The following is a 13521-nucleotide window of genomic DNA, read 5'->3' on the forward strand; positions in this document are numbered from 1 at the left end:
AAATGTCTAATTTCTTCAGACGAACTTTAAGCACTGTTAATTATAGAATGAAATGCAAAAATATATTTCTTAAGAGAAATTTGTTTGAAAGGTCTTTCTGAACTCTTTTATTTCCATTGTGTTCTTTGGAAATGCTTCAGGTAAGCAAAATAATCAACCACAGAAATGTGATGTTTAGGTAATACAAACAGAGAATACATAGGCCAATTATAGAAACCTGCTGTTAGAGCTGTACTTGCAATGAACATGCAGAAAATAATTGTCTATGCAGCAGAAGACATACTATTCATTTAAATGTCCTTATACCTGCATGAGGAAATTTTTTCTGTGAGCTTTTACAATAAATTGAAATGACAAAAGACTGTATATGAATCTCTCCTCTTTTCTGAATTCCTAAAGGTACTACAAAGCACTTAAATAGTAATGAGAACTAGCATTTATGTTAGGTGTTTGCATCTATTTCTTCAATTCTCACTAAATTGAATGTGCGTAGGACAAAATTGAGAATATTGAAAATATTTAATTATCTAAGATATGAAGTTTGTGAAATATATAATAGGTTTTTATACATAGATTATATGATATAAAAGCCTGTTCTTTTATTTATTGATGGAATTATTAAACAAATACTTATTGATTGCCATTCTTACGCCAAGCATTTTACAGGTATCAAACATTGTCTCTGTGTCCGTTTAGAACATATTAGGGAAGGAAAGAAAAACACTGAAAAAATATAAAAATCATTTTGCTCTTATATTCATGATTGCTGATATGAAGAAGACATAAATAGTGCTTTGAGAATGTATTGCAAACAGTTGTAATCTAGTGGGTGATGGTGAAGGAGGGCTATCCAGACAGACTAATGTGAAAATATATAAGATAACAGTGTTCCAGAGAGTAGCATCTTAAATTTTGAGCTGATTTAGGGATCCACAACATTATTTGAAATGACTTTACAAATTGATGTTGTCATTTTTTTAAAAACACATAATAAGCATTTTGTATCAGCCGTCATCCTATTGATAATTATTTTAGAAGTTCTTTCACCAAAGCTTTTCTCCAAACTTGCTGCCAGTGTAATTTAAGGTACCAATGAATAAATTTTCATACTCCCATTACAATGATTGAATTGATAGATATAAGGAAATAGGCAATTCAGTCCCAAGTCAACTCTTCTTTTGAGGTCCAAGTGAAATGCCATCCTCTTTGTCATGCTTTGCTTAATTAATCTTTCCATCTGATTTTTCCAATATGTCTCAGCTATTCCTGCAATGATGTTGTAAAACAAATCACTCCACGCTCTGTGACTTTTAACAATTGATGCTTATTTCTTATTCATAAATCTATAGGGCTTGTCTGATCCAGACTGTGGGTCTAGTTTAGTTGTGCTTTGTCAGTCCACATTCTCCTTGAATTAGCAGAAATCTGAGACACATCCTTTTTGTGGCAGATACAGTACGAAAAAGTAGTTTTGCAAAAAGACATAATACTTCTTGGGGGACTTTGGTGGTGGCTCAGAAGGTAGACAATCTGCCTGCACTGCAGGAGACCCGAGTTTAATTCCTGGTTTGGAAAGATCCCCTGGAGAAGGGAATGGCAATCCACTATAGTATTATTCCCTGGAAAATTCCATGGACAAAGGAGCTTGGTGAGCTACAGTCCATGGGTTCTCAAAGAGTCAGACACGATTGAACAACTAACACATATAATACCTCATTTTTTTTTCATTTTTCTATATTATTTTTTAATATTTATTTTTAATTGATGATTGCTTTGGTTTGATTTGTCATACATCAACATGAATTAACCATAGGTATACATGTATCCCCTCCCTCTTGAATCTCCCTCCCCCCTCCTGCCCATTCCCACCCCTCTAGGTTATTACAGAGCCCAAGTTTGAGTTCCTTGAGTCAAACAGCAAATTCCTATTGGCTATCTATTTATTTATGTTAGTGTCTATGTTTTCATGCCTCTTATGACTTTGACTCAGAACTAATATACTTTCACACTCTCCATATCCCTATGGCCAAAGCAAATCATGACCAAGGCCAGAATCAATAGTTCAAGGAAATGGGCCCATCCTCTGTCATAGGTAGAAGAGATTAAATAGTAGAAATCAACAACATAAGCTAACATACAATAGCATTTAATATGTGCATATGTTTAGCATTTGTTATATTTAAATATATCTTGCTGCTGCTAAGTCGCTTCAGTCATGTCCGACTCTGTGCGACCCCATAGACGGCAGCCCACCAGGCTCTGCCGTCCCTGGGATTCTCCAGGCAAGAACACTGGAGTGGGTTGTCATTTCCTTCTCCAATGCATGAAAGGGAAAAGTGAAAGTGAAGTCCATCAGTCGTGTCCGAGTCTTTGCGACCTCATGGACTGTAGCCTACCAGGCTCCTCCGTCCATGGGATTTTCCAGGCAAGAGTGCTGGAGTGGGGTGCCATTGCCTTCTCCGAAATATATCTTGCTAAGTGGTAAGTCGCTTCAGTCGTGTCTGACTCTGTGCGACCCCATAGACGGCAGCCCACCACCAGGCTCCCCCGTCCCTGGGATTCTCCAGGCAAGAACACTGGAGTAGGTTGCCATTTCCTTCTCCAATGCATGAAAGTGAAAAGGGAAAGTGAAGTTGCTCAGTCATGTCTGACTCTTAGCGACCCCATGGACTGCAGCCCACCAGGCTCCTCCGTCCACGGAATTTTCCAGGCAAGAGTACTGGAGTGGGGTGCCATTGCCTTCTCCGCTGAAATATATCTTGGGTAATTGTTAATATGTGCCCCTCTTGCTGTACCAAGAAAATGCTAAAATTCACTTATTCTGACTTCATGTAATCTATTGTGGAGTATTTATTTACATAGAAAAATGATTGGATAAATAAAGAAAAATATTATTTTAATTCATCATTTCATTTTTAAAGAACAATAAGTTCATTAATAATATAAATAAAATATAAACATATAAAGGGAACAATTAAAGGAAAATATAAATTCAACCACTCCATTGAGAATTTAGAAGCCTCCACTCAGAAAATTTTTTTCTTTCTCTGAGTTATCCAGTATCCTTATTTTTGTGGTGATTATACCATTGCTTTACTTTAGAGTTTGAGGACCCATGTATTTACTTTTAAACAATAGAGCTTATTAATAACCTTATTGTTGTTAGAGTTATCACAGTTATTAACTGTGACCTTTTTTAATGTTAGACAATTAACAACATAGTGCATTAATTCTCTTGTGACCTGCTTTTTTTTCATTAAATATTCTGTCTGAAATTTATCCATATTGACATATGTAGTTCTACTTCATCCATTTTTATTGGTGTATACTATTTTTAAAAGTAATATCAATATTTTCATTATGCTTTATAGGAGCTCTTATATAGGTTATATACCAGTCTTTTACTAGGTTTTTCAAAGCAAATATCTTCTTTAATTTATAATGTGTTTTACAGTTGTAACGGTGTCATTTAATGAGCAAAAGTTCTTAGTGCTTCTCAATTTGTTAAAATTTTCCCTTATTGTTAGTGCACATGTGTCTTTTAAGATATATCTATGATGAGTAAATAAACATATTTTCCATTAACATCTTTCAAAGATTTATCTTTATTTCATCTGAAATTGATCTTATTTCTGGTTATGAGGTAGGTCATGTCCAGTAGCATTTTTTTTTTCTTACAGATGCCTACTTGTTTTTGAATAATTCATTGAGAGATTAATCCTTTACCCATTGATCTGTATAATGGTGTGTTCATCTTATGATTGGGCTATTTTGTTTTTCTATTCTATTCCAGTATTCTAATATCTCTATGAATTAATTATAGCTTTTAAATGACTTCATATTTGTTCGGGTTAGTGCTACTAACTTATTTTCATTCAAGAATGAAATGACACTTGTCAGTGTCCACAAAAATCACCTGAAGTGGTTATGACTGGAATTTTATTAATACAACACATCAGTATGGTGAAAATTTTTGTTGTTCAGTCAATAACTTGTGTATGATTCTTTGCAACCCCATGAACTGCAGCATGTCAGGCTTCCCTGCCCTTCACAGTTTCCTTGAGTTTTCTCAAACTCATGTCCCTTGAATCTGTGATGCCATCCAACCATCTCATCCTCTGTCAGCCCCTCCTCCTCTTGTCCTCAATCTTTCCCAGCATCAGGAACTTTTTCAGTGAGTTGGCTCTTCGCATCAGGTAGCCAAAGTATTAGAGCTTCATCATCAGTCCTTCCAATGAACTTTCAGGATTGATTTCCTTTAGGATTGAATGGTTTTATCTCCTTGCTGTCCAAGGATCTCTCAAGAGTCTTTTCCAGCAGCACAATTTGAAAGCATCTTCTTAAGCCCTCAGCCTTCTTTATGGTCCAACTCTCACATCCATACATGACTACTGGAAAAACCATAGCTTTGACTAGATGGACCTTTGTTGGCAAAGTGATGTCTCTGATTTTTAATATGCTGTCTAGTTTTGTCATAGCTTTCCTGCCAAGAAGCAAGCATCTTTTAATTTTGTGGCTATAGTCACCATCTGCTGTGATTTTGGAGCCCAAGAAAATGAAATCTGTTTCCAATTTTTCCCCATCTATTTGCCATGAAGTGATGGGACCAGATGCCATGATATTTGTTTTTCGAATGTTGCATTTTAAGCCAGCTTTTTCACTCTCCTCTTTAACCTTCATCTAGAGGCTCTTTAGTTCCTCTTTACTTTCTGACATTAGTGTGGTATCATCTAAATATCTGAGGTTGTTGATATTTCTGCAAGCAATCTTGATTCCAGTTTGTGATTCATCCAGCCCAGCATTTCTCATGATGCACTCTGCATATAAGTTAAATAAGCGGGGTAACAATATACACCCTTGATGTACTCCTTTCCCAATCTGAACCAATTTGTTAAGCCTCTCTATTATTCTTCCAATATTTTAAAAAATATTTTTATTAATCTTTATTGGAATATAGTTTCTTTGCAACATTATGTTAGTTTCTACTGTACAGCAAAGTAAATCAGATATACATATACATATATCCCCTCTTTATTGAATTTCCTTCTCATTTAGTTCACCACAGAGCATCAGATGAGTTCTCTGTGCTACACAGTAGATTCTTCAATTATACCATTCTTGAACATGGTATATCTCTTCATTTACTTATTCCTTCTTAATTTTTTACTTACTCATAATTTATATTTTATAATTATGTAATCATTGAATTTACTCACATATCACATTTGTATGCTACTATAAATAGAATGTAGTGTACTTTCATTTTACAGTAGATTTTTTAATATAAAGATTGTTATTTTCATTATTTTCCTTGTGGAGCAGAGAACGTGATTAATCATAATCTTTGTTGCAAATTTATTTTCAGTTTAATCTATTTTTCAGTCTTGATTCTTTTTTGTTTCTTTTATTTATTTTTAACTTTTGAAATAGTGTAGTTTATACCCATGGTCAATGAAGCAACTGTCAGTTTTCTTGTATATAACTAATAAGCATTCAGATGTACCAAAATATTCTTGCCTGGAGAATCCCATGGACAGAGGAGCCTGGCGTGCTACAGTCTATGGGGTCGCAAAGAGTCGGACACGGCTGAGCGACTACCACACACACACATAACACAATATTTACCTCATTTTAAGCTAGTTCTTCCCATTTGTATGTCAGATGTTCCTGCTTGGATCGTTTTCCTTCTGCCTGAAGTACACCTGTAGAACTTCTCTATTAACGTTAGCTGGTTGTAGTCTTTCATATTTTGTTTTCCCTAAAATTCTCTCTATTTTACACTTGTTCTTGAAATATATATTCATTGAATTCAGGATTCCAGATTGACACTTAACCTCATTAGTGCTTTGAAGATACTACCTACAGGATAGGGATGCAGAATGCATTTACTTCTGGGTTGACCTCACATTGAGGATGAATCCCTATATTATGGAAGTCCCAACTTCCTGTAAGACTCCCTAACTAGAGTGTTGTGTAAGTATTGTATTCTGCAAACCAAAGCTGAAAATGCAATGTTAGCAAGTTTGCCATCACTATCAGAGCAATAGTAACTTTAGTGTTCTGACCTCCATGCTCAGTACTGTCCTTTCTTCCTTGTGTTTCAGTTTTCACTTACTCTCAAGCCAGCCTTTTATACATAAGCCAAAATTGCATTAAATATTTCATATTTTTTTCAATGGTCAATATTTTAAATATTTAACCAGGCATATTACTAGAAACAAAATTGTCTGACACTTTGAGGATTGCAGACAGTGAAAAATTTTTTCATTATTTAATATTTTAACTATTTTTGTTTCCAATTTAAATCTCTATTTACATATTTGTGAATATGTATTCTTAAACATTATCTCTGAGTTTCATTTGCTCCTTGAAATATAATATGGAAGAATCTATATGGAATTCTTTCCTTGCCTCATAATTGAAACAGTTTAATTTTTGCCTGCAAGTCATAAACTTGACCCTGGGCCTAAGCTTACACCGAAAGACTAATTAAGCACATCTTACACATCTTACACTTTTGTACTTAATTTCTGCTCATTTCTATTTGCACCTGATTTTTTTCATAGTTATTATAGCTAGGTTTTATTCTAGATTCTAAGATGCTTTTCCAATGCTGTTGTTGTGGAAAGTGGATTCCTATCTATTCCATCTTAGTTTTGCTAATTAACCAGTACTCAATTGATAATTCCCTCTGGACTGTAACTGGTATCCTTCCACCTGGATCCTAGCCATGATTTCTAGATTTCCAGGACTCTTCTACTAGTGGCCTGCTATCTGCCCCTCACCTACCTGGCTCTCAGCCTGCAAGCAGGTATTTCCCCAGTCTCCTTTGTCCTATGAGCAATGAATTCTGCATCAAAAAGATTATTCAGAACATATTTCCAGCGTTGTATATCCAAATTATTTAGGAGAACCTGTGACTTTCTCATACTAATGAAGAATCAGAGCAGTCTAGGAGAACTAATGAGGAAAATATAATTTTAAATTAAAGGAGTATATGAGAACTAGGGAGAAGAGGAAATTCATGTGAAACTCGCAGGGAATATTGCATTCATTATTGGTTAGATTTTGAACCTATTAATTTAGTTATATCACATTATGGAGATAAGTTTCAAATAGATCATTTACTTAATGAGTTCTGAACTTTACAAAACTTAAATTTCTCAAAATTGTTAAAATACAATTTTAACAATTTTCAAATTTAATTTAACAAAATTTTCAAATTTAACAAAAATCAGGAAGAAAGAAATTATTTACTCAAACACTAATTCACACTTTAGAACATTACACTGTAAAATTATCTTTTTTTTTTTTCAAAGAAAGACACAGATCTCTTCAACAGATGCAACTAGCACCAATGGAATCTTATCTTGGAGGACTGTTGAAAACTGCTCCTGATGATTAATTGTACATGATTGCTCCATAATATTTGTTTCATGCTTTCATTCTATACATTTGAATAAATTTTTCTTGGCCATATTGAGCAGCAGTTTACCACTCAAATGGAGAGGCTTACCTATTTTTATATTAGTGTATTCAGCGAGAGCAATTTTGAAGTCAACAGTAAATAAATACAACATTAGATTATCTGTACAGTTCAGTGGCACAAATATAAAGATATTTTCCAATGTAATTTCTATGAGTGATTCGAAGTTTTAGTAACTTGTATTTTAAAATGCAATTTTGTGGTATTCAAGAATAATTTTTGAGTAAAGCAAACATTACTCTTGATTTCCCATTTTCTCTCTATTCCTTACATTCAATTCCACAGTCAAGGTGGGATCTAACTCCAAAATATACAATGAACAATCTCTGTTTTTCCATCTTCAATCTCTTCAGCCTATTCTAAACCAGGATAAAATCTCACAAGACTATTGTATTTTCCTAATAGTCCTCCTCCATTCTTGTCCATGCTAATGACATACCATCCCCATGCTAACAGCATACTATCCCCATGCTAACAACATGATATCCCCTTTTCCACACAGCAGCAGTGAGGGTACTTTTTTTTTTTTTACATAAACCCCATCATAAAAATACACCTGTCTACAAGTCCACCATGGGTTCCATTGTGCTTTACATTAAAAAACTTCACATGGTCTCTAATAACTTGGATATTGTTTAGCCTCTTTCCTTTTTAAAATTATTCTACCACTTTCTTCCTACTTTATTATTTTGTAGTCACGATGACTATTTTATTTTCCTTTTTAGAAAAGGTTTCCTCAAAATCTTTGTAATTGCTGATTGCTGTTCTTCCTCCCAAGGACACACTGCCTTGAATATGTCTTTGACCCCTGTGATTTTTGTCTCAGTTCAGATAACAAACTTCGGTGAGGCTTTCCTGTCTAATGTTATTCTCCTCTCCACTTTCATCTGTCACTTTCCACAAAATTATTATATTTAAAATATAAAATGATCATCTTTATGCATTTAAACTTATTTATGCCCTGTATCTTTCACTAATTTTTTTTTTTTTTTTTTTGCCGTTATGAAATCAGGGCTTTTATCTGTCTTCTCTATCCACCACAACTAGAAAGAAGCCTGACACACAGTAGGTAGCATTATTATATACATTAATGAACAGTATAATATAAATTACCAACACATTCATTCAAAACAAAACTGTAAGGTATGGATATTTAGTAATCCAGAAGAATAAAAGTTAAGAACTTGCCTCAGATCAAAGGATCACTAAGAAGGGAATGTGGATGATTCTTTTGACTCCTAGTCAGTGCTCTTCTGAATGTAGCACAATAATGCCACAGTTATCAGACCAGAAATTATTTAATTAAAACAAGACTAAGATATATCTTGCTACTTTCAATTTAGTTCCTATCAAAAAAATGCCATCCACTTCCAAAATTAACATATTTTTCATAAATGTTATTATTTCTGTTATTATTTTTCTAGTAAATGAAATATACATTGCCTACCTTACTGAAAGTAATGTCACCCATAACAAAGTAGATTATATTGGATCAATTTCTTAAAGAAAGGACAAAATACACGCAGAAAACATTTGAAGGCAATAGAGAGCAACCACCACAGGCAGAATGGGGCAGGCTACAATATCTGATAGAAGAGAAGGTGAGCTCCATATTAATTTGTGTTTCTCCCTGAGGCAAGATATGGATAGTCAGTGCAGGGAAACACTTATTTAGAAAAAAGAAAAAATACAGTAGTCTTACTAAACTAAGGAGAAAGATATTGGAGTTCAGGTTTGCCAGACAATCTGAGATTGAGGAGTAACATCAGAGGGAAGAGGGGAATTCACGAACATATAGCCTTAAACTGGGTTTGTAAATTCCACTCTAGAATTTTACTGATTCATAAAGTACAAATGTGCAGCACTAAACTGGTAGAAACCTAGTGAAAAGGTTTGAGAGGTTAAAGTGCTGAGTAGAAATCTTAGCAGCTGCATGATGGCAGAAGTTGAGTTCAAACAGTGCCAAGATGGAGGATTGTAAATATTCCCATTTTGTCAGTTGAAACCCAGGAATGGCCACATCTTAGAAGTAGTTGCCAAGACCTTGAAGGAAGGGTTAAGATGAATACTATATCCTTTGAAATGCATAAAGTCTTTGGCTGAAAGAAATGAACTACTTATGTCCTTACTGCGTGGCAGAAGAAAAATTGATCCTCCATGAAGAAGATAGTGTCTTCTGGAACCTTAACCAAATTTCAGATGCAATATGCTGTATTCAATTTAAAGTTATGTGGCAAACTAAAAGAAGATCCAAATGACTAACAAAAGAAAAAAAGAAAGCATAAATCCAAAGAGGATTTAGATATGGAAGTTTTACCAGAGATAATACAATAACTTGTTTGCATACTCAGGAAAACATGGGAAATTGCAGGAGAAACTAAAATTGATAGAATTCAAGTCAATGGGATATTCTAGAAATGAAAATAACAATTCAGTAAACCAACCTGATATTATATTTGTCAAACATAGTCACAAGGAAAGGAGGGAAATTAGTGAAGTAGAAAACAGATCAGGTGGGAGTAGCCAGACTTGTGTGAATTATTGAAATATAAAAATGATACAGAGGTATATTGTGTTTTAGTGATTTTTTCCACTTATTCCAGGAGTTTTGAACATTTCAGCAGGATGGAGGAATGACAGAAGAAAGGTAGAGATTTTAGACTCCTCGGATCTCTAGGGCACACAGGAGAGCTTCTGGGCAGGAATTAGAAAAGCTACTGGTTTAAGTGACTGAAGACTTCTCTGAAATGAATTCTGACACCTGGCTTCTTTAACTTTCAAACCCTACTACTTGTCCAAGGAGCTTCACCTTTTCTAATATGTTAAATGGGAAAATAATCCTATTTTCAAAGTGGCAGTGAGAACTAAAAGAAATGTTTTACATTTCATTTATTGCATTGTACTGTATCACAACCCCCTAGGTCAATTCCTGGCACATAGTAAGAGTTCAACAAATTCATGTTTATCTTGTTTTGGTTTCCTATATTCCTTCCAAGGTAACAATTCTAGTCTGGGGACAACTGGTTTCCCAATGGTGAAATAAATGGCCTCATAAACTCATTTTTTAGAAACAAAGTTAATTTTATTTCCCAGTAAAAAGCTTTCCCCTGCTTTATGTAAAGTATTTTCCAGTGGCCACCCACTTTTCCATCTTTTGTACTTCCTGCATAAGCAAATTAAGTTAATGAATAAGCCATTCATCTGAGGCCAGCTAACTGATTATTTTAGAAAAAATATCATGAAAAATCCTGTAGTATTAGCTAAACACATTCACAATTCACATTCAAAACTGATTAGTGTATTTGTTCTGCCTATCTGAGCAAGCAAACACAAAACCAATTCTGAAATTGCTCGGATGCAAGGGAAAATTAAACATTATTGGAAAAAAAGTGTCAATATTCCTATCAAGTGTTTTCGTTTGAGACAGAGCCAGCCAAATGCACATGCATAAAATAATTTGTGTAAAACTCACAAATATTTATGTCTAATGAAAAAAGTATGCTCAAGATTTACACATAGAAAAAGACAAAATGAAACAAAATATAAAATGCATATTAATGTTCCATGTTTTAAGGCATTGAAGGAAATAAATGAATACTTTCAGTAACTTATGTACAGTGGTGCTAAATTTCTCATTATAAATATCTCAAGGGTTTTTTATTGTCATAATTTCTATATAATAAATTTGGTACTATTAGTATAATCTAAGCTACTTTATAAACTAATGCTGACCTTCAAATTAATCTTCCACCTTTCTACTTATACACCAGCCTCTACCTTGAACCTCCTATATTCAAATGGAATGTTATTACCTCTATGAAGTCTTTTCTTTTTTCTCTTGTGAAGTCTTTTCTGATTACCCTCTGTCTATACCTTCTTCCTTCAGATTCTCAATGTAGTCATAGTTTTTGTTTTTTTTTTTCTTTTGTCATTACATTGTACTATATTTTTATATGAGAATAGACTGTTGCCTTCCAGGAGGGCCATATTTTAATATCTTTATGTTTCCCCTAGTGTACAAATAAAATATGTTTTGAGTGGAATCACGTTTTTTTCCCCTCTAAATCAGATTTTTGTTGGAATCATGCAGTTTTCTTTGTCTGCCTTCATTTTAAGAATGCTTGTCATTTCATCATCCATTACAAGTTTACCTTTTACCCAGTGAATATTTTCAAACATAAAAAAATATTTATGCTTCTCCATGAGAATTTATGAGTATATAAAGTCAAGAGAATAACAGAGACAAGTGAAGTATTAATATTCGTGGTTAGGCTCATTCTTTGGTCCAATGAGTTGTTCCACCGAATAAGCTTCCTTTGCAACTCAAATGCAGACTTCATTAATCATATAAATTGCTCTAGGTTGTAAGCCAATAGGTTTGCTTGTGATTACTGGACATAGTAAATATTAAATTTGTCAGTTCCACAGTTCTACTTTACTTTTCTTACCTAGAAAATTTACCTTACTCATTTCTCTATTCTTTTCAGCTTCTACATGGTAAAGACTTATCTGAGAAGCTGTATGGTTTGCTATCCTAAACTCTACCCCATTAAAATGTATGATTGACCCAAATACTTATAAATAGCATTGTATTTATTTTAATTGGTTTTAGATTGCATTGAATAAAGTGATCAAATCTCAGGTGTGTAATTCAATAAAATATTAACACCCCTGTAAACCATCATCCAGATGGACATATAGATCTTTCCCAACACTCCGTTATCCCTGTCTTCTAATTACACATATATTCTACTTGTTGACTATGTCCTATCTCTCTTGATATTTTTTCTCTGTTTCTGCCTATACATTTCCAGTTGTTCAGCTTTTGTGTACTAATTTTCATCCTCTTTGTTTAATCTGCTGTTTATTACATCCAATGAGTTCTTAATTTTAGATACTGTACTATTTAACAGGACTATTATTTCAGTCTTTCTGGTAGACATTAATCCTCTGTTGAAATTCTCTATAATTTTAACTTGTTGATTCACGTTTTCTTAATTCTCTCTATATTTAGTATCTTCCTTCTAGCAGCTGTTCTCTACTAGAATTTTATTGTTTCATCTTGTACATAGACAACTCAGAGGTCAGCCAAGTATCTGGAGTCAATTTTTACACAGAATCTTGGTGCTTCTTATCTGCGTGTACTTCTACTTTAATGTCATTCCTAAAATGTCTCAGTCTTTATTCTTTCCCAGTGAGGCTGGCACTCCTGCTTGTGCTCTGCCTCACTCTGCTGCAGTTGGGAAAATTCTGTGAAGGGGGGCTGAGGTGAATGTAAGGTTTGTATCACATGCCCACCTTCTCTCTAGTGTGACAGCTTCCCGTTGGTTGGTATCTGACACCTGAAATATTTTTATAGATTTTGTATATCTTTAATACATTAGTTTTGGTCAATTTTTATTTAAACGAAATCATTCATCACGGACATTTGTGTTTGCCTTCACTCTGTCATATATTGTGTGTCAGATTGGTTTATTCATCCCATATTATGAATACACCACAACAATTCTTCTCACAGTTGGTGTTGCCAGGTTATTTTTTTCTAATTTTATCCCTCTGGTATGCTTTAATTTGCATTTTGCCCTTTAGTTTGTATTTTTCCTAAATATTAATGAGGTTGATATCTTTGAACTTGTTTAGTGAACTTTAGCTTACTTTATTTCTGAAATGCTTATTCATATCTCTTGTTCACTTTCTATTCTATTGTCTTGGACTTATAGATTTATAAAAGGTCTTCAGATATCCTGACATCTTTGCATCTTTGTGTTTTACAAATATCTTTTCAGACTCTACAACTTAATAGTGTCTTTTAATGAATATAATTTCTTAATTTTTATGTAGTCCATTTCATCAATGTTTTTATAAATGGTTGGTCTTTTTGTATCCTATATAAAAAAAAAGTTTCTTTACCTCAAAGTGATCAAAGTAGTCTTTGATATAATCTTGTATAATGCTTATTGTTCTTCATACAGAATTATATTTGCAATTTATCTACAATAAATTTAAATAAATTGAAATAGGGATAAAGTTTTATT

This window comes from Giraffa tippelskirchi, chromosome 6 (assembly GCF_054371585.1).
Source record: "Giraffa tippelskirchi isolate mGirTip1 chromosome 6, T2T-mGirTip1v1.2.pri, whole genome shotgun sequence".
Taxonomy (NCBI): domain Eukaryota; kingdom Metazoa; phylum Chordata; class Mammalia; order Artiodactyla; family Giraffidae; genus Giraffa; species Giraffa tippelskirchi.